A 22,383-nucleotide genomic window follows, 5' to 3' on the forward strand; every position below is an offset into this window, starting at 1 on the left:
TTTTCTCCACCGCAACGCCTTTTTTCCCCATTAATTTTGGCAGTTGCTGAATCCTCCGGGGGGAAAAACACTTAGCAAACAAAAAGTGTTAGCATTCAACTTTGAGTCAAGGTTAAGGACAAATGTTGATTAAGTGCAGACCAATAGCTGGGGTCATGCAGCAGAGTGGTAAGGAATATCGTGCATCTGCACTCAATTTCCTGTGGAGATCTACATCCCCCAGCAGAGCCCTCTTTTAAACTGTTTTCTGGAGAACGGAGGCTACATAGGGAGAGAAATCCCTGTGTATGGCTTTATCACTCTGGCTGTACAACTCATCCGCCTGACTCGCCTGCCACTCTGACCCTGACCAGCCTGCCACTCTGAGCCTGACCCGCCTGCCACTCTGAGCCTGACCAGCCTGCCACTCTGAGCATGACCCGCCTGCCACTCTGAGCCTGACCAGCCTGCCACTCTGACCCTGACCCGCCTGCCACTCTGAGCCTGACCAGCCTGCCACTCTGAGCCTGACCAGCCTGCCACTCTGAGCCTGACCAGCCTGCCACTCAGACCCTGACCAGCCTGCCACTCTGACCCTGACCAACCTGCCACTCTGAGCATGACCAGCCTGCCACTCTGAGCCTGACCAGCCTGCCACTCTGAGCCTGACCAGCCTGCCACTCTGAGCATGACCCGCCTGCCACTCTGAGCCTGACCAGCCTGCCACTCTGAGCCTGACCAGCCTGCCACTCTGAGCCTGACCCGCCTGCCACTCTGAGCCTGACCAGCCTGCCACTCTGAGCCTGACCCGCCTGCCACTCTGAGCCTGACCAACCTGCCACTCTGAGCCTGACCCGCCTGCCACTCTGAGCCTGACCAGCCTGCCACTCTGAGCCTGACCCGCCTGCCACTCTGAGCCTGACCAACCTGCCACTCTGAGCCTGACCCGCCTGCCACTCTGACCCAGACCCGCCTGCCACTCTGAGCCTGACCCGCCTGCCACTCTGAGAATGACCTCTGCCATCTAGACCAGTGCTTCCCACCGCTGCTTCATGTTGTAACCAGGCACACAGGGGATGAGTGGCCTAGCGCAGTGAAGAAGACGGGGAGAACAGAGGGAGCAGCTCTGCACGCTGGCCGCCAGACAGCAAGCAGCAGCAGAATAACACAGGTACTGTCGCGCGCAACAGAGATGCAGAACTGAGGCCACAGACGTTTACTCATCCATCAGCATCAGCGCTAACAGCTGTGTAGATTCCAGTCGCTTTGTGTCACAGAACGCCCAGTCTGTGTATCTGGCATCCCTCTGCCTCATACAAACCTCCCACTCCATCACCTCACTTTGTTCTCTCTCTCAGTTTCTGTCTCATTTCTCTCTCTCTCTCTCTCTCTCTCTCTCTCTAATTTCTCTCTCTGTCTCTGTCTCTCATTGTCCTCCGCATTCCAGCTGAAACTCTGTATCCCAAGAAGGAGAATGTGAAAAACTGCAATGTCTTCCTCCAAAGGGACAATTACTGGCTCAAAGGCATACAAAGCAATCTGGCCCGGACTCTGAGCAAGGGGCTAGGGCTTGTGCCCTCTTTACCTACCTCTCTCTCTCCCTCTCTCACTCTCCCTACCTCTGTCCCTCTCTCACTCTCTCTACCTCTTTCCATCTCTCACTATCCCTACCTCTCTCACTCTGTCTACCTCTTTCCCTCTCTCCCTACCTCTCTCTAACTCTTCATAATTCCTCACTCCCTATCTCCCTCACACTCACTCACTCACTCACATTAATCAATCAAGCACAGGAGCACACAGTACAGGGTGACAGCGCGCTCACGGTCTCTCTCACAGCCTGTAGCAGAGCTCAGGGGGGGCTCGGACACACTCAGCCCCCTGTGCTCCGCGCTCTCCTCCTCCAGCTTGCACACGACACCGCCGCCCGCACAAACAAAAAGGCTTCTGTGATCGTTACAAGCCTCTGGGTGACGGGCTGCTTTCCGTCTCTTCCTCTCTCGATACAGATTTTTTCATTTCTGTTTCTAGAGAAGAAAGCATGCCAGAACAACAACAGTGATAGGCTTGAATCTACCTATTCCAATGAGTGCATTAAATACACCAATCTTAATTGTACGGGATGCTAGAGGAGATGGCATTCTCTGAGGCATCTAAACAGTAATTCTTAATTCTGTTCTGAACGATCGGCGCTCTGAAGGCACTGGCGACCGGTGATGGGAAGAGGATCCTGCGTCAGGCAGGTTTCCGGTGAGCGTCTGTTACTGGCGTCACCGTGACGCGGCTGCCAGGAGCAACGGGGCGCCCGGACGCCGCCGTCGACCGATCGATAACCGCCCGCTGTTCGATCGGCTGCTGCACCGCGCAGTCTGGAAAGCAGGAGGCCTCGCCACTGAGCAGCGGGACCCTGAGACGGACGCATCAGAAGAAGAGCACAACCGCGAATGTGTCCACAGAGCACAACATCTGTGCACATCTGTCCCGAGGGAAATGGAATGCAGAAACTTGGAGGGGTAAGGACAGAGAGACAGACAAACAGACGGACACATGGATAGACAGAGAAATAGAGAGAGAAAGGAAGGAAGGAAGGAAGGAAATGAGCAATAAATAAATCTAACAAGAGCCTGGTGTCCACAGAGGAGAACCACAAGAGGAGATGACCTATACCTCACCCGCTAACATCTAACAGGGAGAGCAGAGAGGCGCTGGGGCCCAGCAGGCAGGTGGGCGGGGCTTCGGGAGCGGCCTGCGCACGCCGGTCGTCGGCCCCGGTTCGCCGCATTGGCCGGGAGGTGAAAGGAACGAGGCGAAATCGCCCGCGACTCGCGCGCTCTCCTCAGGCATCGCCCGGGCCCGACACCACGACCCGCGATTAATTTACCGAGCCGAACGACGGTCGACAAGACGACTCCTGAAGGAGACGGCCGAGCCCGAGGGCGGCGAAGCGGAGGAGGAGGCCGCGCGTCGAGCAGACTCGAATTAAAACGCGCTCTTTCCGGCGCGACCGCGGACCGGCGAGCCGCTTCCGAGGCAAACGGGCGCGGCCTGTTTAAATCAAACAATTACAGAAACGATAACGACTCAAAGGCGCGCGTCGTATCGCCGCAGTATCCCCCTCCGGCCAGGAGAGGGGGGTCCCACTGTTAGCCGCGTGCGCTCCTGCGATGCCCCTCAGGCTACGGCAAGCTGCCGCGCGCCGGGCCTGTCGATGCGGCTGCTCCTCTGCCGGCGCGGCAGACTAAATCGTCTGCGCTTCGGAGAGGGAAATTTCAGCTTTTTACAAAGATTTTTTATGTTAAATTACAGTGTGCCGCATCTCTTTGTGTAAGAGAAAGCACGTTTCCGTTTCCGCTTCATCTAACTCACAGTGACAAAAATCCCAGTGACCAGACTGTGGCTATTCAAACGGTATTTAGTGAAGGCCTGGCTCTGCTGAGTGTCTGTCCGCGGCTTCAGGAATTCGAGTAAAAGCAATAAAAGCAGATGACACATTCATTAGCAAAAGAAATGTAACCGGTTTCAACTAGAAAAGCCTGAATTTCTCCATCTCTGCCTCGTTTGACATCCAAGGTAACAAAAGAATGACATTTTAATGACGATGGATTTTTTTTGTATTTTTGCAGTAAACAATTTTCTCAATCAATACGTTTCCTAGTTTCTCTAATCAAATTAATTTTAGAACATTTCTAATCAAGTACTTAAAAATGCTATATAATTTAATTTGTCTGTCATAATTATGTCACAGCACTATGATTTACCTGTTTTACGAAGTGTGTAATACTGTGTTCAATTGAGCTTGTATTTCACTTAGTTTTACCTTTAAATACATTTGAAACCTTTACTGATCATGAATTTAAACTTCACCATATTCAATGCACTTACAATGAATCCTGCTTATATAAACATTTAACACAAATTGCCAAAAATGACTTTATAGGGTTGGTTGAAGTTTGGGTTCCAGTAATGTTAAATTAAATATACGGTACCATAATGCAAAAGCTTATCTACTTTTATCAGAGGTAAAATCAGTGAAAGCATTGATAACACTCAGAAGAAACATGAAAATGGAACAATGCTTGAATTCATAAAAACCCAGAAATTGAAAGCTTTATATATTTGACCACAAAACACACTTAGCATACATGGACTCACTTTTTAGGTCCAAAAGCAATAATGCTTGTGCTTTTTTTGTGTTGTTCTTTAATCATTTATTCCAGGCTGATACGTGGAAGATTGCCTCCTGAGGTGGGTGGCTGCGGATGACGTATTTCAGTACGGGTCGCTGAATTAGTACGCTTCAACACCAGCTGCCTGATGTGCATCTCATGGGTCTGTATGCTTTAATGCTTCCGCAGTCTTGCATATCTGATTTCAGATCCTTCAAAAGTTTCTGCGATCTTCTTTGAAAGTTTATAATCAACAGGGATTAAGTCTAAACCTGCTTCAGAGTTTAGACTCATACTTTGTAGCTTTACATTCTGTAAGAACTGAATGTTGTTCATAGTAAGAGTATATTACAGTACTTTACTGCTGCTTCCCTGAGTGAATCCTAAATTTCATTACAGAGCAATTGGCTGTATGGATCTGAATGTAGATTTGTGCTGTTAATTATAAGAGATGTCTTTATTGCACACAGTGCTCTATAAACGTTTTTTATTTTAATCACTCTAATGCTTAAGCTCTGAGATGCATTGACTAAGACCAAGATATAATTTAGGGTACGTCAGAGAACTGTTACCCAGAGTTTTGTCACTTATTTTCCTTGTGTCTCTGTTTAAAGGGCCACAATTCTGTGTGTTTTTTTGCCATTTACTGCCAGGGCCCAGGACTGACTGTGTTACTCGAGCAAAGCCAGCTTCTGTGTTAATTAGGAGACAACAGAACAAGGCCATCTGCAAAACCCCAGAATTTTTCATATGGTGTAGTGTGAACCCAGGGGATGCACAATGTGTCAACAGCAATCTCATGTTTCTCAGTGAGACCAATCAAAAACAGGCCTGAAACACAGAGGTACCGAAACCAATTGCACAACAATAGCATGAGAGGGCGTAGCCCTATATAAGTGTGTTCTTAAATGTCAGGTAATTCAATTTTAATAAACTACCGCGATAGTAACATGCATGGCATTCCACGTGGTGCGTACGCTCGATGTGAGTCAAACCGCAGCGAGGCATTGTCCTTGACACGTAAAACTTCCAGTTGAACTCCTGAATTAGCAACCTTAGCGCAGGAGGATTCTGGCACCAAATTTCATTAGCAGCATTTAAACCCACTGACCCATCTTGCCGTAATTAAGCATTCTTCATTAAGCGGAATTTTCCGGGGTCAGAATAAGCGGAGGGTGGGCGTGCCCGTGGAGGGGTACTGAAATGACGCTCTAAGTACGCTATAGAGAAGGAAAGCTGCTCGGGATGCTAACTGGAGCAGGACAGGCCACTGGGATCGGCGAACAGAGGTGGGAAGTACCAGGTTCAGAAAGTAAAAAGTCCACCCCAGTATTTTGTTCCCATCTGTTGGATTTGCTAATTAGCACAATTATTCAGCCAGGAGGTAGAACTAATTGGTGAAATCAGCTGGCTGAGTTAATGGGTGGAAAAAAAACACATGAAAGGACTCTTACTTACAGACACCCGGGCGTTCCACCTGTGTCTGTGAGGCAGGGAGAGAGGCTCCTGAATCTTAAAGCCCAGTCATGAGGCACCCTGTTCATAGTGGCTCAGGCTGATCTCAATCCATTCATTTACACCAGTACAGTACTCCATGAGAAAGCGACAGCGTTGAACAGCATGCACAAATGCTGTCCACTGCAGTGACAAACCTTTCAGGCCACGATAAGAGGACCAAGCTTTACCTAACCAACCGAAAAAAATACTTTCACTGGAGTTGCACTTAACGGCACTCCCTCAACGGAATACCAGGTCTAATTGTAAGCATTAGCATATTAGCATATATAATAGACGATCCAGACGCACTCTTGTCTTTCGGTCCTCACACAGCTGTGCAGTTATGAGAGCAGTCTCCCCGGAGACGTCGAGCGTCCGAGTGTCCGCCGTTTTAACGACGCGCGCTCAGACGGGGCGCTCTCCTGTGGCTCCGCAGTCAAAGAGGAGCCCTCCCGCCGCGCTCTCTGCCCACTCGGCCCAGGTGCGCTCCGAGCGCAGTGCCGCCGCTCGCCTCATTAAAAAGCCGAGGCCGAGCTCCTCAAGGGCCGTGCGCACTTGACAGGCTGGAGTCGCGGAGGGTTCAGTGGGTTAGGGGTCCGCCTTTCCTCGCTCTTGGCAACCAATCTCCCCCCCCCCCCCCGTTGGGTCGATCAGGCCCAAGTGAACCGTGTGTCAAAGCTGCGTATGAAAGGTCTTCTGACTCCGCTCGGTGTGAGATTAGTCGTAGTCAGCGGTGTGAAAAGAAGCAGCTGGCGACGCCACGTGTTTCGGAGGACGACCGCGGACGTCTGCACTCTCCCGGAAATCGGCGGCGAGGCCGCAGGCCGGTGGGAATTCCAAATTAGGGTGTGGGAACCGGACATGACCAGCCCCACATTGTGTGTCAAATTTATAGGGGGTGGGGGAAAAGAAAAAGAAAAGAAAATTTTATAAAAAACAGTACTTTACTGCTGCTTCCCTGAGTGAATCCTAAATTTCATTACAGAGCAATTGGCTGTATGGATCTGAATGTAGATTTGTGCTGTTAATTATAAGAGATGCCTTTATTGCACACAGTGCTCTATAAACGTTTTTATTTTAATCACTCTAATGCTTAAGCTCTGAGATGCATTGACTAAGACCAAGATATAATTTAGGGTACGTCAGAGAACTGTTACCCAGCGTTTTGTCACTTATTTTCCTTGTGTCTCTGTTTAAAAGAAAAGAAAATTTTATAAAAAACAAATAAATGTAATTTTCCATCAGGAAACCGAGCCAGCCCGAGCACGTGCGCGCACACATCGCTCAAGCTCGAGTCTCCGGCACTTCTCCCCCGCGCTCGCCGCTCTCCGGTCCCGGCGTCAGGCTCGTATAAATCACGCCCGTCTCCGGCGCACGGACAGCGCGCCATAAATCACGCCGGTATCGATAATGGGAAGTGCCGGGCGGGGCGGGGTAATCGGCGCGGGGGCAGCAGTTTAAACCGTTTACGGTCGCCGGCTAACAAAGTTTCGCTCCCGCCGGCTCTTCGGTTCCTAATTAATCAAGAGGGCCCCGGCACGAGGCCGCCTCCCCCCGCGCCTTCGCCGGGCCGCGGAGCCCCCTCTCTCTCTCAGCGCCGGGGGGGGGGGGGGTGGGTCACGCGATGAGGCACGTGGCGGGTTCGGTGACCGTGATTCACGAAAGAGCCGCGGTTAGAGGACCGAGACCTTCAGAAGAGGCTTCGGTTCTCCGCCCTCCGAGCGCTTCGAATGGGGGTGGGGGGGGTCGCTCGCTCCGGCTCGTCTCCGTAGCCGAGGAAGGCGGTTTGGGCCTTTCACCCCGCCGCGCCCTCCGCCCGTTCCCCGCCCCGCGGGCCTCGGCTTCGGCCCGAGAGAGAGCGTCGGCTTTAACTCGGACGGAGTGTAGCACAGCGGGTAAGGAACTGGGCTTGTAACCGAAAGGTCGCAGGTTCGATTCCTGGGTAAGGACACTGCCGTTGTACCCTTGAGCAAGGTACTTAACCTGCATTGCTTCAGTATATATCCAGCTGTATAAATGGATACAATGTAAAAGTTGTGTAAGTCGCTCTGGATAAGAGTGTCTGCTAAACGCCTGTAATGTAATGTAACTCCGTCATCCCCCCGCCGGGGAATGAGAGGCGCGTCACTCCCACGCGGGGCGGCTGGCGCATCGCTGGATTACCGCGACCGCTCTCCATTTCAAAACGACACGCTCATCTCATCTCCCGGCACTGTTCAGAGAAAAACCTTCCGAAACAATACGTCAGGCCATCACAGCCGCGGCGGCAGTTAGGAGACACAATGCATTACCATTCGCCAACGCAATTCTGTTTTAAAAAGGTGTCTGGGAAAACTTAACATGCTTTAAATATGTTACCTACAGTGGAATAAAATTCATCAGAAAAATCTAATGACTAGACGCTATAGTTCAAAAGATAAACATATACGAAATACAAGTACAGCAACTTTGAATATTCTATATAGGCCTAATGGTTTATTGTTTCAACACAAGATTGGAAGCCAAAGCTGGGCCATTATGCCCTTACAACCCTCTGTGATGCTACCTTCACTTGAGGATAAGGGGCTGTTGGGAGATTGAGTCCAGAGCACACCGGTTCACTGGGAACTTAATAGCCTATTTTTGAGTGACAGCCACCTTTAAAGTAGAAAAAAATTAACCGAAGAGGTTACCAGTATGCCTTGGCTTCAAATCGTTTCTGATAAAAATAGATCTATAAATAATGTTCCAAATTAATGTTTAACTGTTTAAGGAACACTCCCGAGGGTTATTAAATTCTTATCGTTTAAATGGCAAATGATTGACAGCCCTTGCAGCGACTGAAGAGCAACAGGTCTTGCACTCACTGGCTCACCCTATTGACTTCATCAGTACTATGCAGTGACAGAAGGTGGTACAAGACATCACTGTGGGAATTGTCTTCAGCAACATGAAAGCTACTGAAATACTTAAGTTTGTATTGCAAGCATAGAAACAGCCAACGCTACTCTCATATTAAAGCTGTAGCATCCAAAAAAGTTTGAACATCTAACAGCATCCTAGCAGAGAAAGACACACACACGCTCAGGTGCGCAGGTTCTCAGCAACATTCACGGCCGTGTTTGAGAAGTGGGCATTAGCAACAGTGGACCGATCTCCGGGGATCTGACTGAGCGCCACTCTACCCAGAGAAAGATGGGCCCCGTTAATCCCCGTCCACACGAACACGCCAGGGTCCCGAGTCACCACCGCGCATAAACAACAGGCCTGCGAACACCAAGGCTCCACACCGCCAGCAGAACAACAGCTTTGCGTAGCACATCACCATATACGCCCCTCCTGAACTCAGACGTAAGGCGGCACCGCCGGCACGAGAACACCGTCCGCCGCTCACTCGCCCTCCTGCAGGCAAACGCTAGCCTGACAGAGGCGGCGGAGCGCCTCGAGCTCAGGTGTTATTCCGGGTGAAAGATGCTAATCAGCGCAACCGCTAATGAAGGCGCAACCGTCTCAGAGCTCCCGCGATGAATAAGAGAGCGCTAGCAGAGGAACAGCCTTCGACAACGAGAACCAAAGTCGTGCGCGCCGAAAAGAGCATCCAACCTGATTCGATCGCACAAGGCGCTATCCAATCTGATTCATGCACATAACGTGCACCCAACCTGATTCATGCCCATAATGAGCCCTTCAACCCTCTCTCTTCTTATGGAGATAGATTGTTCCTAAACGCACTTGCAGGGAGAAAGCCAGACACAAAGATTCAGCCTTCAATAGTGCTTTGAAAAGAACCATTGAAGGCTGAATACCTTTAACGTTCTGATATAGACAATGGTGCGAGTGCTAGTCATTAAACATGATGATCACACGGTCTACTCAGATATAGAACAGCACTAAGCATTTCTTCTCCTGCACACCTACACAGCAGAGGTCTGCACAAGTCCAAAAAGTTGTCCCTGACCCAAACTGGACCCATGGATTTCCTGGACCCAACCAGGCCTGCGGACCTAAACCTGAACAGACCTGTGGACAACCACACCTGGCTCCTGTATGGATTCAGACCAAGTCCAAATTGAGTAAGAGACACATCATTTCTTACACAGACAAATTTAGGCTAATAACCACAGGACCAAGTCGACAATTAATTTGGCGTAGGTGTTCTTTTAGAAGAACATTAAATGAGTTGTTGAATAATAAAATGCTAATATTCCAGTAACAAAAAAAGCAAGGCGCTAGTCAAAAGAGAATTTTGTCTTTCTCATGAGTGAATAAAAGACAGCCAAATAAACAAATTTGTCAGAATGATAAACAATTTAAAAAATAAAATGTTTCAGGCTGCCGCGCTTCGTGGCCCTGATTTCTTTCCCGCTGTTGTCCACAGTCACGACGCAGCTCCTCAGCAGAGACCAGCTTCCTGCTGGCTTGAGCTCGCTTGTGCACTCTCTCACCTGATCTGCATTTTATTTTGGAGGGGAAAGAAGGGCGCAGGCAGCAGCAGGCGCGGCCACTCTCCTTTCACGTGAACATGGTGCGGGAGAAAGAGATGCAATCGTCAAAGTTCAAAAACGAGAACTGGAAATAAAACGAGAACAGGCCAGCCCCTCCCGATCCCATTGGGTATGTCGCTACACTTGGGTTTTGAGGGACCCATGAAGACCTCTACTACAAATACATGCTCGCTCCAAATTCTGCACCGCAACAGAAGCACAAGTACGATAGCTAGCAACTAATAAAGAAAAACAGAATATCACCCACTCCGAAAATACAAAAACAAAATGGAAAAAAGTGGAAAAAGCAGTAGCAAGTAAACATTTTTTTTTAGGAGGTCGCCATTTTGACTGGGAACCTGGATCCCAGGACTCCCAGCACTCAAAGCATGTACTATATTAAATACAGCACACGTCTGAGAACATATCAAACCTGAGTCTACATCCTGTCCTTCGTTTTGTGACGGGCACTTCTGTGCAGCGCTGCCAGCTGCCCACACTCTCAGCCTCCTCTCCCATCAGGGCCGGCTGATATTTCACGACCTGGCAGCTGCGGAAATTCGAGGAACCCGTCTCGTGAATTTGAGGAAGCGGGATACGCGTCCCCTTATCTGGCCACGACTGCGCAGGATAACAGGAAGTGGGGGGCCCGCCATTTTAGCCTCCGGCTCGCCCGCAGGGATCGCTGAGCCCGGCTTCTCTGGAGAGGCCGGCTCTTTTCTCGCGGCGGCCCGTTTCAATCGCGAGGCAGTGGCCTCTGAATCTGTTCTCCTCCGCTTTCGTACGTTCTGTCTGCCTTGCCTTATTTCACACATTCACCTTGCATGTTTATTTACAACATCAGGAGCCTGTGGATCACTGCCCAGCTGCTATCTGAGAGCGGGGAGTTCCAGGGTCTCTCCCGGTCCTTAATGCCCGCGGTAGGACCCCGACGGAAAGCTCTCTCAGGGGCACGGAGCGCATAGCACGTAGCGCATCGCACGTAGCGCATAGCACGTAGCGCATAGCACGTAGCGCATAGCACGTAGCGCATAGCACGTAGCGCATAGCACGCAGCGTCCTCTCTATAGCCAGAGCAGACGCTACGGCACTTCAGCTGGGTCACGGCATCACACTGTGAAGACCTTCACGTCCTTCAGACTAATTTTAGCTTTATTTCATCAACAAAGCCAGCAGAACACCTTAAAAGGACTGAAAGAAAAAAAAAATCTGTTACAAAGCAAATGCAATTAAAGTTAGCCGGAGAGAGACAACACACGGGCAGTTAGGCAACATTTAAAAACTTCTGTACCGGTCTGTTCCATACTTATGTCCAAGAAAATAAACGTATTAGATATAGTTAAATTTAAAAACAAGAAAAACACCTCTGCAGTGTAGATCTAAATCAATATATAATTATTCTTTATAATTATTAGTATCAAGATATCTCATCATATCGATTTGTATGTTCACCAGAAATGAGGAAAAAGCCCGAAATAAACAAACTTGTGTAGGAAAACATGCGCCCAGCAGCTCATCGCCTTGCTCTGCCTGACTTTCAATGTTTCCAGCAGAGACTAAATTTCCAATCTGTGGAAAATACATTAAATTAAGTTTCAACACGTGAAAGAACAGAATCTGTTCAGGCAGAAATAATCCTTGCCCTGACACAGGAATCCACTATTTACAGACTACGAAAGCTTCATGTAACTAAAACACCCTCAATGATATAGGCTATAGCACTCATAACAACAAACATTACTACGCCATGTCCACCCCATTAACCTTTACCTTTCTTATCCTACTTACCCATTTCACAGGAAGTCAGCTCTACTTATGCTGCCATACCGGGCCATGACATTCACCTTTACCTGACTAATCCTACTTACACATGCCACAGCATTCCAACCCTGTTAACCCTCATCATAGCTGCCTACCCTGTTCTCCTTTCCCATCCAATGTATATGCATCTTAGCCTTTCATATATTTGCAACAATAAAAAAAAAATGATGAAAAACTTGAGGTACTATAAAATACCACATCCGCAAAAATCAAACACGTCAAATGCTCGATTTCGATATTGTGAAATTTCATCAGTAACAATTTCATCGTTAAGTCCGGTAAAAGATTATAGATTACAGTTATGAATTAATTACGTGGAGCTGCATTTTAAGCACTTCAGTGATATCATGGTCCTGTTAATATATGGACATATTTTAACTTTAAGCAGATTAGACTAAGAGCAGTGGCATTTAGTGAGCTAAATGAATTCTGAGTGCGTGTGAGTTTCCTCCTGCGCCGCCTGCATGGTGCTGTGAATAATAACGACGCTGGGGCAGGCAGACGAGCGCGGCTCTCCATTGGCTCCCCCGCAGACCCTGCCAGTGCCAGCAGAAAGGGGAGGGGCCTGCGGGACTCCAGCATGCTGCTGCGCTGGCAGCCGTAGGCTGAGTGCTGAGTGCTGAATGCTCAGGACACAGAGCTGATGCCATGCTGACGCACTGCTCTCACACACACACAGACACACACACACACACACACAGACACACACATACCCACATACACACACAGACACACACGCACACGTATACAGATACACACATGCGCACACGCACACAGGTACACACACACACACACAAATGCACATATGTACACACACACGCACACACACAGGTACACAGACACACACAATCTCTCTCACACACACACACACACACACACAGGTGCACAGACACACACAAGAACATGCAGGTACATAGACACACGCACGCACGCACGCACACACACACACACACACAGGCAAACAGACACACAGTGCAAAATATATCGAGGATCAAAATAGACAGTACAGCATTGCAATTCACAAATCAATTGGTGATATTTCCATTCATACATTTCCTCGTTTAATTAATTTACCGGCTGAGCTGCTACTGCAGAAGTAGACGCACTCCCTTGCTCCAGCAGCCTGATGCCATTAGTCCAATTTGCTTTTTCCTTGAAGCACTTTGAGATGCAGCAATAGCTAATTTTAAGAAATAAAGCACTGGAAATGGCTGAAATGAAATTCTGGCCACCGAATGAGACGCAATAATTCATGCACCAGCGGGTAAGGAACGCAACCCGTAAGCTATGCAGTTCCGCCACTCTCCTTTCCTACCTACTGCAGGCTCAGATTGACAGTTAACTCATCCTCCTGCATTAGTATATCAGGTGAAGCAACATGATCGTGTCAGTCAGACAGATCTGAAATACACTGACACACTGTCACTCTGTGTGATCTCGGTTTTAAATATGAGCAAAGATAACAGGGTAATTAAAATGACTTCATGGAGGGTGTACGCAGTCGGTCCATAAAAAAAAGTTAAAGAAAGTGGAAAGATCTTAACAGTCTGATTTTAAAAAATCTGCTCGGTAAAATAACATGGTTAGATTAATGGTACCCGGCTCCTCCCTCTCCTGCTTCAAACCACCTCCCCTATCCTCATACTGAACACCAGCATTCCAGTTCTGGGTCTTAGCATCAGATTTTACTGGAGCCACCGGTTTCAGTTAGCGTGAGGCTAACGCGTCGCTCACAGAACACACGATTAAGGGAAACAGCAGCTTCAGGACCGCGGCCCGCTCCGGCCCGCTTTCTGCGACTTCAGGACGGTCGCGTCTGCGATCGGCGAAACGGACGCGGCCGGCGTCCGTCGACCGCGCCTCGTCGTCGCCATCCGACGCGGGGCGGTTTGGGAGCGACGGGCGGCGCGTTAGGGGGAACGGCGGAAAAAAGGCGATCAGTCGCTATTTAACGAGGCCCCGCCCTAGCCTCCAGCCGCAGGACGGCGGGAGCGGGAACGGCGAGCCCGCGCTCCACGGGGCGGGTTCGAGGTGTATACAGAGCCGTGGGCACGCGCGGGAGAGGTCGTTCCGCTCGGGGATCTTAACGGCAGGTAATCGACCTTGGCGAGGCGAGGCGGCGCATTTGCATGGAGGGGGGGGGGGGTGCGTCGGCTCGCTGCAGCGCCGGGCTATTTAAATGGAATTTTCCAAACGAGGCACGGACGCCGACGGTGTACCTCTCTCTCTCTCTCTCTCTCCCCCCCCACCCCCGCCACCCAGCCGCTTAATCCCCGTTTTATCTCCTTTTGCATAAACATGCCACTCTCTCCTCCTCCCCTCCCCCTCTCCTTCTCTCCTCTCCCCTCCTCTCCTCACACGGTACAGAACAGAGGCCTGCCACAGTCCCAGCTGACCGGCGGAACAGAGCCATTTAAGGCCGTGAACCGCGTCCTCTCCAGAGACGGCTCCGTGCCGCAGACCAATGAGAGCGCAGAGGGGGTTGGGGGGGGGGGGTGAAGGACAGAAAAACGCAAGCGAGTATGCAAATGGGCTCCTTTGCATAATACCGGCTACGGCAGGACGCGGATGGCGCGTGTGATGTGCGGCTGAGGCACGGGCCTGGCCTGAAATCTCCTCCTGAGCTCCGGAGAGGGGAAGCAGCGCTGTGTGTGTGTAGCCCAGGCATTCTCCCACTGCTGCCCCTTCTGATATGGAGCGAAAGCCTCCCGTGTAAGCGAGCGCTAATAGCGCGGGGCGAGCGTTTGAGGCTCAGTCTACTGACGCCCAACGGGGACTGTGAAGCGGTGTCCTGCACGGAGCATTCTGGGAAAAGAAGGGTGGGCGACACCTCTGAAGAGGAAATGCGCTCATTTCCATGAACATCTCTTAAGTCCCCTTCTGACGTGCCATCCATTTCAAATGAGAGCTGTCGTCAGGAGGTCAAAAGAAAAAAACCCAGTAGGGCTCCTTCAGGTCAGATTTAGCTTCGATAAACGTTTCAAACGCGGCGACGAGCCATGCCGCTCCACAGCGGCGATTTCCATATTCTCACACTTGAAGGCTTAAGGCTTGACTGTAAGCTTAGGGTTGTAACTAGGCAGCTGTTTCGTAGGTGACTTAGGTGCATTAACTGTCTTAACCACTGCTTGTATTTTTTCCATAGACTGCGTTGTTGCCGTTCTCGTTATGTTAGTGTTAATCAGTTTAACCTTCAGGGTCCAAGTTGAACTATGCGGTTGTTCCCTGCACTTGGACCGGTACTTCTCTCTAGGGGTTTTTGTCATACTTGTTCCTGGTTATAGTTATACACTTTGTTGTACGTCGCCCTGGATAAGAGCGTCTGCCAAATGCCTGTAATGTAAAGGCGTAGAAGCGAGAGGTTAACGCCGCGGGACCGTGGCGGGTCTGCCCCGCGATTGGCTGAGCTCCCCGGAGCAGGGTTGTTAGCATGCGCCGCGATTGGCCGAGCCGCCGAACGCCGACTCAGCCTGGCGCGCCGCCGACACGGCTCTCACACCTGGAGGCCCTCCCCGCCTGCGGAGCCCCTCTGTCTGGGCGGAGGAGATACCGGGGGCCCGGGGCCCGGGGCCCGGAGCCCAGACACCATGCGGTCCTGTCTGCAGGGGAGCTCAGCTCCCCCTCTCTCCAGCTCCTAGTCCAGATTATACCACCGGCTGGAATTAACTGGTTATGCCCAGATTATGCACTTTACAGTCGAGTGTTCCCTGCTCATTTTTTAATCTCATGTCTGTTAAGTGTCTGTACTTTTATGGCTGTGGTGTAAAATGTGGTCTGTGTTGTTTTAACCTTTTGTATGCCTGCCTGCAAAGCTAATTTCCCTCCGGGGACAATAAAAGTATTGACTGATTGATTGATTGATTGATTAAAGGGAGGAGCGATTACCATCCCCCTTTCCCCCCCCTGACCAAATGAACTAAAAGGATAAAGAGCAACACGGGCTGGAAACAGCTGGGCTAATAAAGCGAAGTTTATATGAACCGGATCGCTGAGGCAACGTGTGCCGGTGTGCGTGCGGCAGGGTGACCTCACCCCTGAGGGTGAGCACGCCATGTGTGGCAGCTACCCGGGTAAAAGCGCTACGCTCTCACGCGCACCTGTGATGTCATAATGGGCGGGATAATGCTGCAGGAAAATTCACAGGAGCGCTCTTGAGAACTGTGCGTTGATTGGCCGGGCACTATGGACGGGGGTAGGGGGGGCAGCCAATGGCGTTGCTCAGGTGCGGGGGGGACGGCGGGTTCTCGCGGCAGCCGGGGGGGGGGGGCCTTACCGTGGGTTCTGGGCTGGGTTGCAGACAGCAGGGCGCTCTTCCTCTTCCCTCCATGCAACAGCAGTGAGCTGGAAAGACAGAGCAGAGCACGATCGCTGTAACTGTGTTCGGTACAACCGTCGCTGCGTTGAGCCCAAGCAGTGTAACTGCACCGAGTACAACTGTTAACGCACAGAGCACCATACAAGAGGCCAAAACTGGGCTTCATTCTGGAAGCTCGCTTCCCGGTCTTGTCGAGAGACGTTGCTCAATAGCAACAGTGCGGTTGGCTGCAGTATCGGCGTTTCAGCCGCCCGTTTCAATGTAAGCCAACGGTAACAACACGGTCAGAATATGCAGTCAATCATTTTTTCCCCCACAAGAAAGTGTAGTCGCAATCTTCTTTGTCTAATGTTTCCCCGTGTGCCAATTTGCAAAGTTATTGTGTTATTTGGACGATAATTTTTTATAGAGGAATATTTTGTGGAGGGATCGGGGACAGATTGCGTCGCTGCTAGACACAGGCTTAGCGGACGACCCGAACGCAGCCAGACTTCATGCCCGTATAAGGGTCCCCCCTTTTGTCCCCCAGAATCTGGCTCCGATTTGAACAACACAGCGGGATGAAAACTTCACTTCCGCGGTTTAAAAACACTTTTCACAAGCCCATGGGCTACGGCACAGACATTATAGACTGCAGAAGAAAAGTATCACAGTGTTAACCATCTTCTGTATAGCTGTTACTGTGTTGAGCACAGAAGAGTCACTGTGTGGAGTACAACAGTCACCGCGTTCAGTACAGCAGTGGCTCTGTGTGTCCCGCAGTGGTCCTGACATTGTTCCCAACATAGCCACTTAAACGAAGAACCGCGATTGTAGAAGCTATGAATAAATGCTTTCAGAAATCTCCAAGACCATCTTCATTGGTTCTAATTGTGCCCCTAAGGATTCTGTAAAAACGTGAAATAATGGCATTACAAAGTACAGCTTAAGCCAGAGAGCTTTAATTAGCAATTGATTATCAATTCACCCATTTTGGAAGTGCTCATTAACTGGAGGGACAATATCTTTCACTTTTTGTGCGATCAGGACAAGAACGATTACCACCGAAGAAAATGTGAGCCATTTGCAAGAGGAACACTGCCAATTTGCTCATGTCACTTTCATGCCCGTCTCAAGTAGAGAGAAGAGACTGTAATTAGGAACCAACCATAGAGATTTAGAGATTTATAACCGCACGCTACTTCCCTGCTTGAACAGTATGACGCGAGGCAAGATGGACGCGGTTTTGTGCTCGTCAGCTGTGACAGCAGCAATCGCGCGAGTACTGAAAGAAGCCAGACTTAAGCCCAGAGGTTCTTCCAGCTTCCGCAGGGACAGCGGAGCATAAAATTACAAACCCGGTAATAGAGAGGGGCAGGGCGGTGGGACGTCGTTGGCCCGCTTCCCTAGAGCGAGTCCGGAGCGCAGAGCCGACCGGGGCCGTCGCTGTCAGCGTCGCTCACGCGGCTCGCTTGCCTCCCAGTGGAGTGGGGCAGAGCACAGCGCTCGCCTCAGACTTCTCTCATTTCCGCGTGAGGGCCGAGCGCCGCGCCAGGCGTAGCAAACGGGCAGGGAGCGAGGCTTCAGTCTGAGGCGGTTCTTCTGCCGCGGCCTCCGAGCGCCGAAACGCTCGGGCTCGCGGCGGCGCTCCAGCGCCCCGCTCCCTCCCTGGCGCCGGAAGCGCTTCGCCGGCGGTCCGCAATCGGGGGCCTGGATTGGCTGTCTATCTCTTTGTTATGAGGCATTATTTATACGTACCAAATATTACACTTTGTTTACGATTGTTGAAACAGGTCAGATTTTTAATAAATAAATAAATAAATAAATAAATAAACAAATAAATAAAAATCTGACCCGTTTCAACAATCGTAAACAAAGTGTAATATTTGGTACGTATAAATAATTCCTCATAACAAAGAGATAGACAGCCAGTCACTTTTTCACTCAGTAAAATCAATACCAGTGACTTATCTGTTATTTTATGCAGGGTTCTTAGGTTCGCCCCATGAATATTGATGCGGAATAATAAACACCTCGCCACATTTCTACATTATGTGTTTTTAATTAATGAGCATCTGAATACTGATCCCAAGATCAAGATACCAGCGTCTCTTTTTTTAATTATTTGATCATATCAATAATTTATTAATAAAACTTGATAACAGAAAAGTTATCTGGACCATATGTTGATCATTTTCACTTCTCTCTCTTAGTTTGAATGGCGTCGACTGCCGAGCATAATATATTTTCACAATATTTGTGATAAACAGTGTTCCTAGACAAAATAGCTGCATTTCAAAAATACACGCGTTCCCCTCGGCTGTTTTGTTTTCATAACGACTTAGTTGGAGGTCGACTTGGAGAGCTAGTAAGTTCCTCAGAAATTCCCGGAAAAGCCTCCCTGGCAGGACAAAGAGAGCACAGCAGACCGCAGAGACATCTGGAAAATCACCAGTCAAGCAGGCACCGCAAACGTGAAACGGACAAAAACAGGACTGCACACACACACAGTTATGGGGTTTGTTCAATGGTGGATCAGGTCAGGTTACTTTATTTGTACCCGTAGGTAGATTTGGTTAAAAAAAAAAACCCTTTAAAACATGTATAAAACACCAATGTTACATTATCAATGTTACATCAATGTTACATCAATTCCACCATAGGTCATAAGGTTAAAAAAGGCAGGATCAAAGAGGTGATCACCAGTTTTAACCACTCTGGGAGCATGTGGATGCCACACAAAGGCACTTTCCTCATTCTTTGATATTGATCTTCCTGTGTCAGCATAACCTCACGCATGTTAGGAAGATGGAAATCTCAGACGTGGCCTTAAATGTCTAAAACCACCGTGGCAGAAGTTTGCAGTTCCGCCCAATTGCACCACGTGCCTCCAGCACCTCTTACTCTTTCTGCCCCACGGCGTTCATCCATCTGATAGATTCCAATGTTCCAAAAATAATTGCGCCAAGAACAGGTGGTTCCATTTTTTTTGAAAAGCAGTCCACAAGCTCCTTCTATCCACACGCTGACTTCATTTCCGAAACTCACAAAACGAGCGATAAAAAGTCTCCATTTACAGTCCCGGCGAAGCCCCGTTGCTTCCGTGCGCCCATCTGAATCCAGGCTCCACGCTAACGACGTGAAGCATTTAAAAGCGCGACGCCTCAAACGTCCCCTCGCCTCTTTCGCACGAACAGAGGACGTAAACGACAACAGGATTTTGTCGGCAAGAAAGAGTTTTTGTTAATGAAAGTCTGGGGAGGAGGAGGGGGCCAGGGCTGGCAGAGAGCAGGAGCAGAGAGGAGGAGCACAGAGGAGGCCTCGCGCCTCCCCAGCTCCAGCTGCTCCTCCTCCTTTCCGCGGTGTCGGGTTCTCAAAGGCCGCGGCCGGATAGCGCCGCGCGTCGACGCTCCGGTGCCCGCGGGCCCCCGGCTCGTGTTGGCCCCTCGGGAACGTGGCGGGCCGGCTGCAGCGGTCTGGAAGCCGCGGGGGGAGGAGGGAGACGGGGCGGGGCGGGGCGTCTCCGGCGGCGCCGGGGTCAGGTGCGGCAGGGCGAGACGCGGCCCGGCTGCGCTAGCTCTCGGGTTTCTCCGCTAGCCGCTCCGCTGGGGGACTTTCTGACCTTGACCGCGTTTCTATTTCTGACAGAGGAAACGGCGCGTCCGCGACCTCGACGTCCGCGCAAGGGCGTCGGAATCCGTCTGCCTCCGGACACCGCGCCCCGTATCCACCGGCCTATCAAATAATCGGGTTACGGGACACCGCGACAGAATTAGAAGCAGAGACAGAGAGGGGGAGGGGAAAGGACACCAATCAATACAGCGCTAGAGCTGAACCATTAAGCAGGGAAGACACAAGAGAAACGAATGCTATAGGCCAGAGGAACAATGGACAACCTCATACAGTTCCAGCCAAAGACTTCAACCATGTGAGCGGTCAACTCCATTTATGTTACCACTGAAGATGACAAAGAATTAAGCTCTGGCCCGAGTGAGTCACAGGTACTGGAAATGACAATTCCAACTGTTGCAGTGCAACATCCAAAGTGATACTGACTCCGTTTCAATGAGGTTCTTGCACGTCTCTCGATTACAGAGCTTCCGACGGCCCCGGAGTCGCCTCCATTTCGCCGAAAGGGTCTCGGGGAAAAAGGCAGGACCGAGATGAATCGGGTAGACGTGCGCAATGAATCATGCGTTCAGTCTGGGGCGCCGCGTTACTTTTTCAGACTCTCTCCTTGAAAAACGTCCAAGCGCAGTAATTCTTCGAGATCCTTCCCGGCTCATCCGTCACTCCTCGATCGTCTCCGCACATGTTCCCGTTGAGTTTTTTGTTCTTCTCTCCGAGTCCCTTCGCTTTGCTCGCTAATAACAGCGCGTTCGCTCCAGAGCGGGGAGGCACAGAGGAACGCCAGCACACACTGTGAGCAGCGTCCTAATTGATAATCGGTTTTACCCGAGCTCTCTGCTTTTTCCTAGTTCGGTAATGAATCCTTAAGCTTGTGCGGTTGTTGTTTTTATTTTTCTCTCCAGATTCTTTGTTTCGGGCTTCGCTGCCTTTCTGTCAACGGAAATCCTCTTGAAAATAAGACGGCCTTGCAATGTGTCACCTCGCCTTTTTAAGGGGATTTGCTACAGAGAAACAGGCGTCAGGTACGGAGATAATCAGCAGACAGAACTTTGGCAGGCTGGGCAGGAGCGGTTAAGAGCTTGTGTCAGAGTATAGTCACTGACATCCTCTGCCAAGTGGAGGAACGCTGTCCCTGCATCAACAGGCAAAACCAAGACAGCTCAAAACAATACATGGGGTGCTTTTTAAAAAGAAATTTATACAAAAAATGGATCTAGTACAATCACAGCAAAGATGACGCCTTTGGCAACTGAAAATATTCAAAGGTCACATTACGAATGCATATTCTAAACAAACAACTGTCACTTTAACAACAAATGCTAAGTGCTCTTTACAACGTTTAGACATTTGAGTCTTGAATTAACTCGGAGACGGCCAGTCCCAGTTTCGTAAATTTGTTCTTGATTTTAAGTCCACTTATTAAGTACTCTGTCTCTCCCAAGAACAAATCTTTCCCCCTCATGTGTGCATACCTCTTCTGAGCTACAGGACCGAGTGGACCCAAACATTATTTCTGGAACTGTTCACTCTTTACCGTCAACATTTAAAAGCAAAGTGTCAAACAGAGGTCCTGCAATAGCTAAATTGAAATGTCAAGCGCTTACTTGCAACTGAAAGCCATAGAAATTAAAAGCCAGGTTCCATGAAAGATGAGTCATGCGGTTGTTACAGTCAATTAAAATGAGTTAGATTTGTAAATACCAGACTCTATGACAGATATCTAATACACACACTACACTGCCCAGAAACCCTTGTTTCTAATGCTCACCTATACGAACCCTTCCGCACAAGTGTTTAATCAGTACATGCCTGCTCCGTTTTGTTCCATGGGGCCTGACCCCCATTACTGCTGTTCTGGGGAGGAACGTCTAAGTGGTGGAATTCAGGAGGTAATGGCAGCACTTGCTATCCCACCCTGTAATCTGAAAGGGCTTATCTTCTGAGAAGGTAAAGACGATTCTGATGTGGCTGAGTGAACAAGGTGGGCTGAACTAATCTCCTCTTCTGAGACTCCATCTCGTTTCTATCTGACCGCCTCCTCGATCCACGTCGAGTGTCTGTCAGGGAAACTCAGGGTCTGAAGCGGAGGTGTGGCTTTTTCTGGTTAACACATGTGCGAATGCCTGTGTATTATCAGCTACATTCATTTTGCCACAGTGAAGTATTCACTCCATTGTTCACCTGCCTTTGGAGCCAAGCTCTACCAGAAGACTGAGCTCCACCAGAAGACTGAGCTCTACCAGGAGTCTGAGCTCCACCAGAAGACTGAGCTCCACCAGGAGACTGAGCTCCACCAGGAGACTGAGCTCTACCAGGAGTCTGAGCCCTACCAGGAGTCTGAGCTCTACCAGGAGTCTGAGCTCCACCAGGAGTCTGAGCTCTACCAGGAGTCTGAGCTCCACCAGGAGTCTGAGCTCCACCAGGAGGTCTGAGCCCTACCAGAAGCCTGAGCTCCACCAGAAGACTGAGCTCCACCAGAAGCCTGAGCTCCACCAGGAGTCTGAGCTCCACCAGGAGTCTGAGCTCTACCAGAAGA

The 22,383-nt window shown here is 50.0% G+C and overlaps 1 protein-coding gene across 4 annotated transcripts in view; it reads right to left on the bottom strand.

Moving 5' to 3' along the window:
- Nucleotides 1-22,383, bottom strand: part of tanc2b (tetratricopeptide repeat, ankyrin repeat and coiled-coil containing 2b) — a 243,509-nt gene that overhangs the window by 166,575 nt on the left and 54,551 nt on the right. For all 4 annotated transcript variants that reach the window (XM_035405991.1, XM_035405993.1, XM_035405989.1 and 1 more), the window contains one exon: nt 16,197-16,264. The gene's annotated coding sequence lies outside the window, so the exon portion shown is untranslated. The remainder of the gene's footprint in view (nt 1-16,196; nt 16,265-22,383) is intronic.

Source organism: Anguilla anguilla, chromosome 2 (assembly GCF_013347855.1).
Source record: "Anguilla anguilla isolate fAngAng1 chromosome 2, fAngAng1.pri, whole genome shotgun sequence".
In the NCBI taxonomy this organism is placed as follows: Eukaryota; Metazoa; Chordata; class Actinopteri; order Anguilliformes; family Anguillidae; genus Anguilla; species Anguilla anguilla.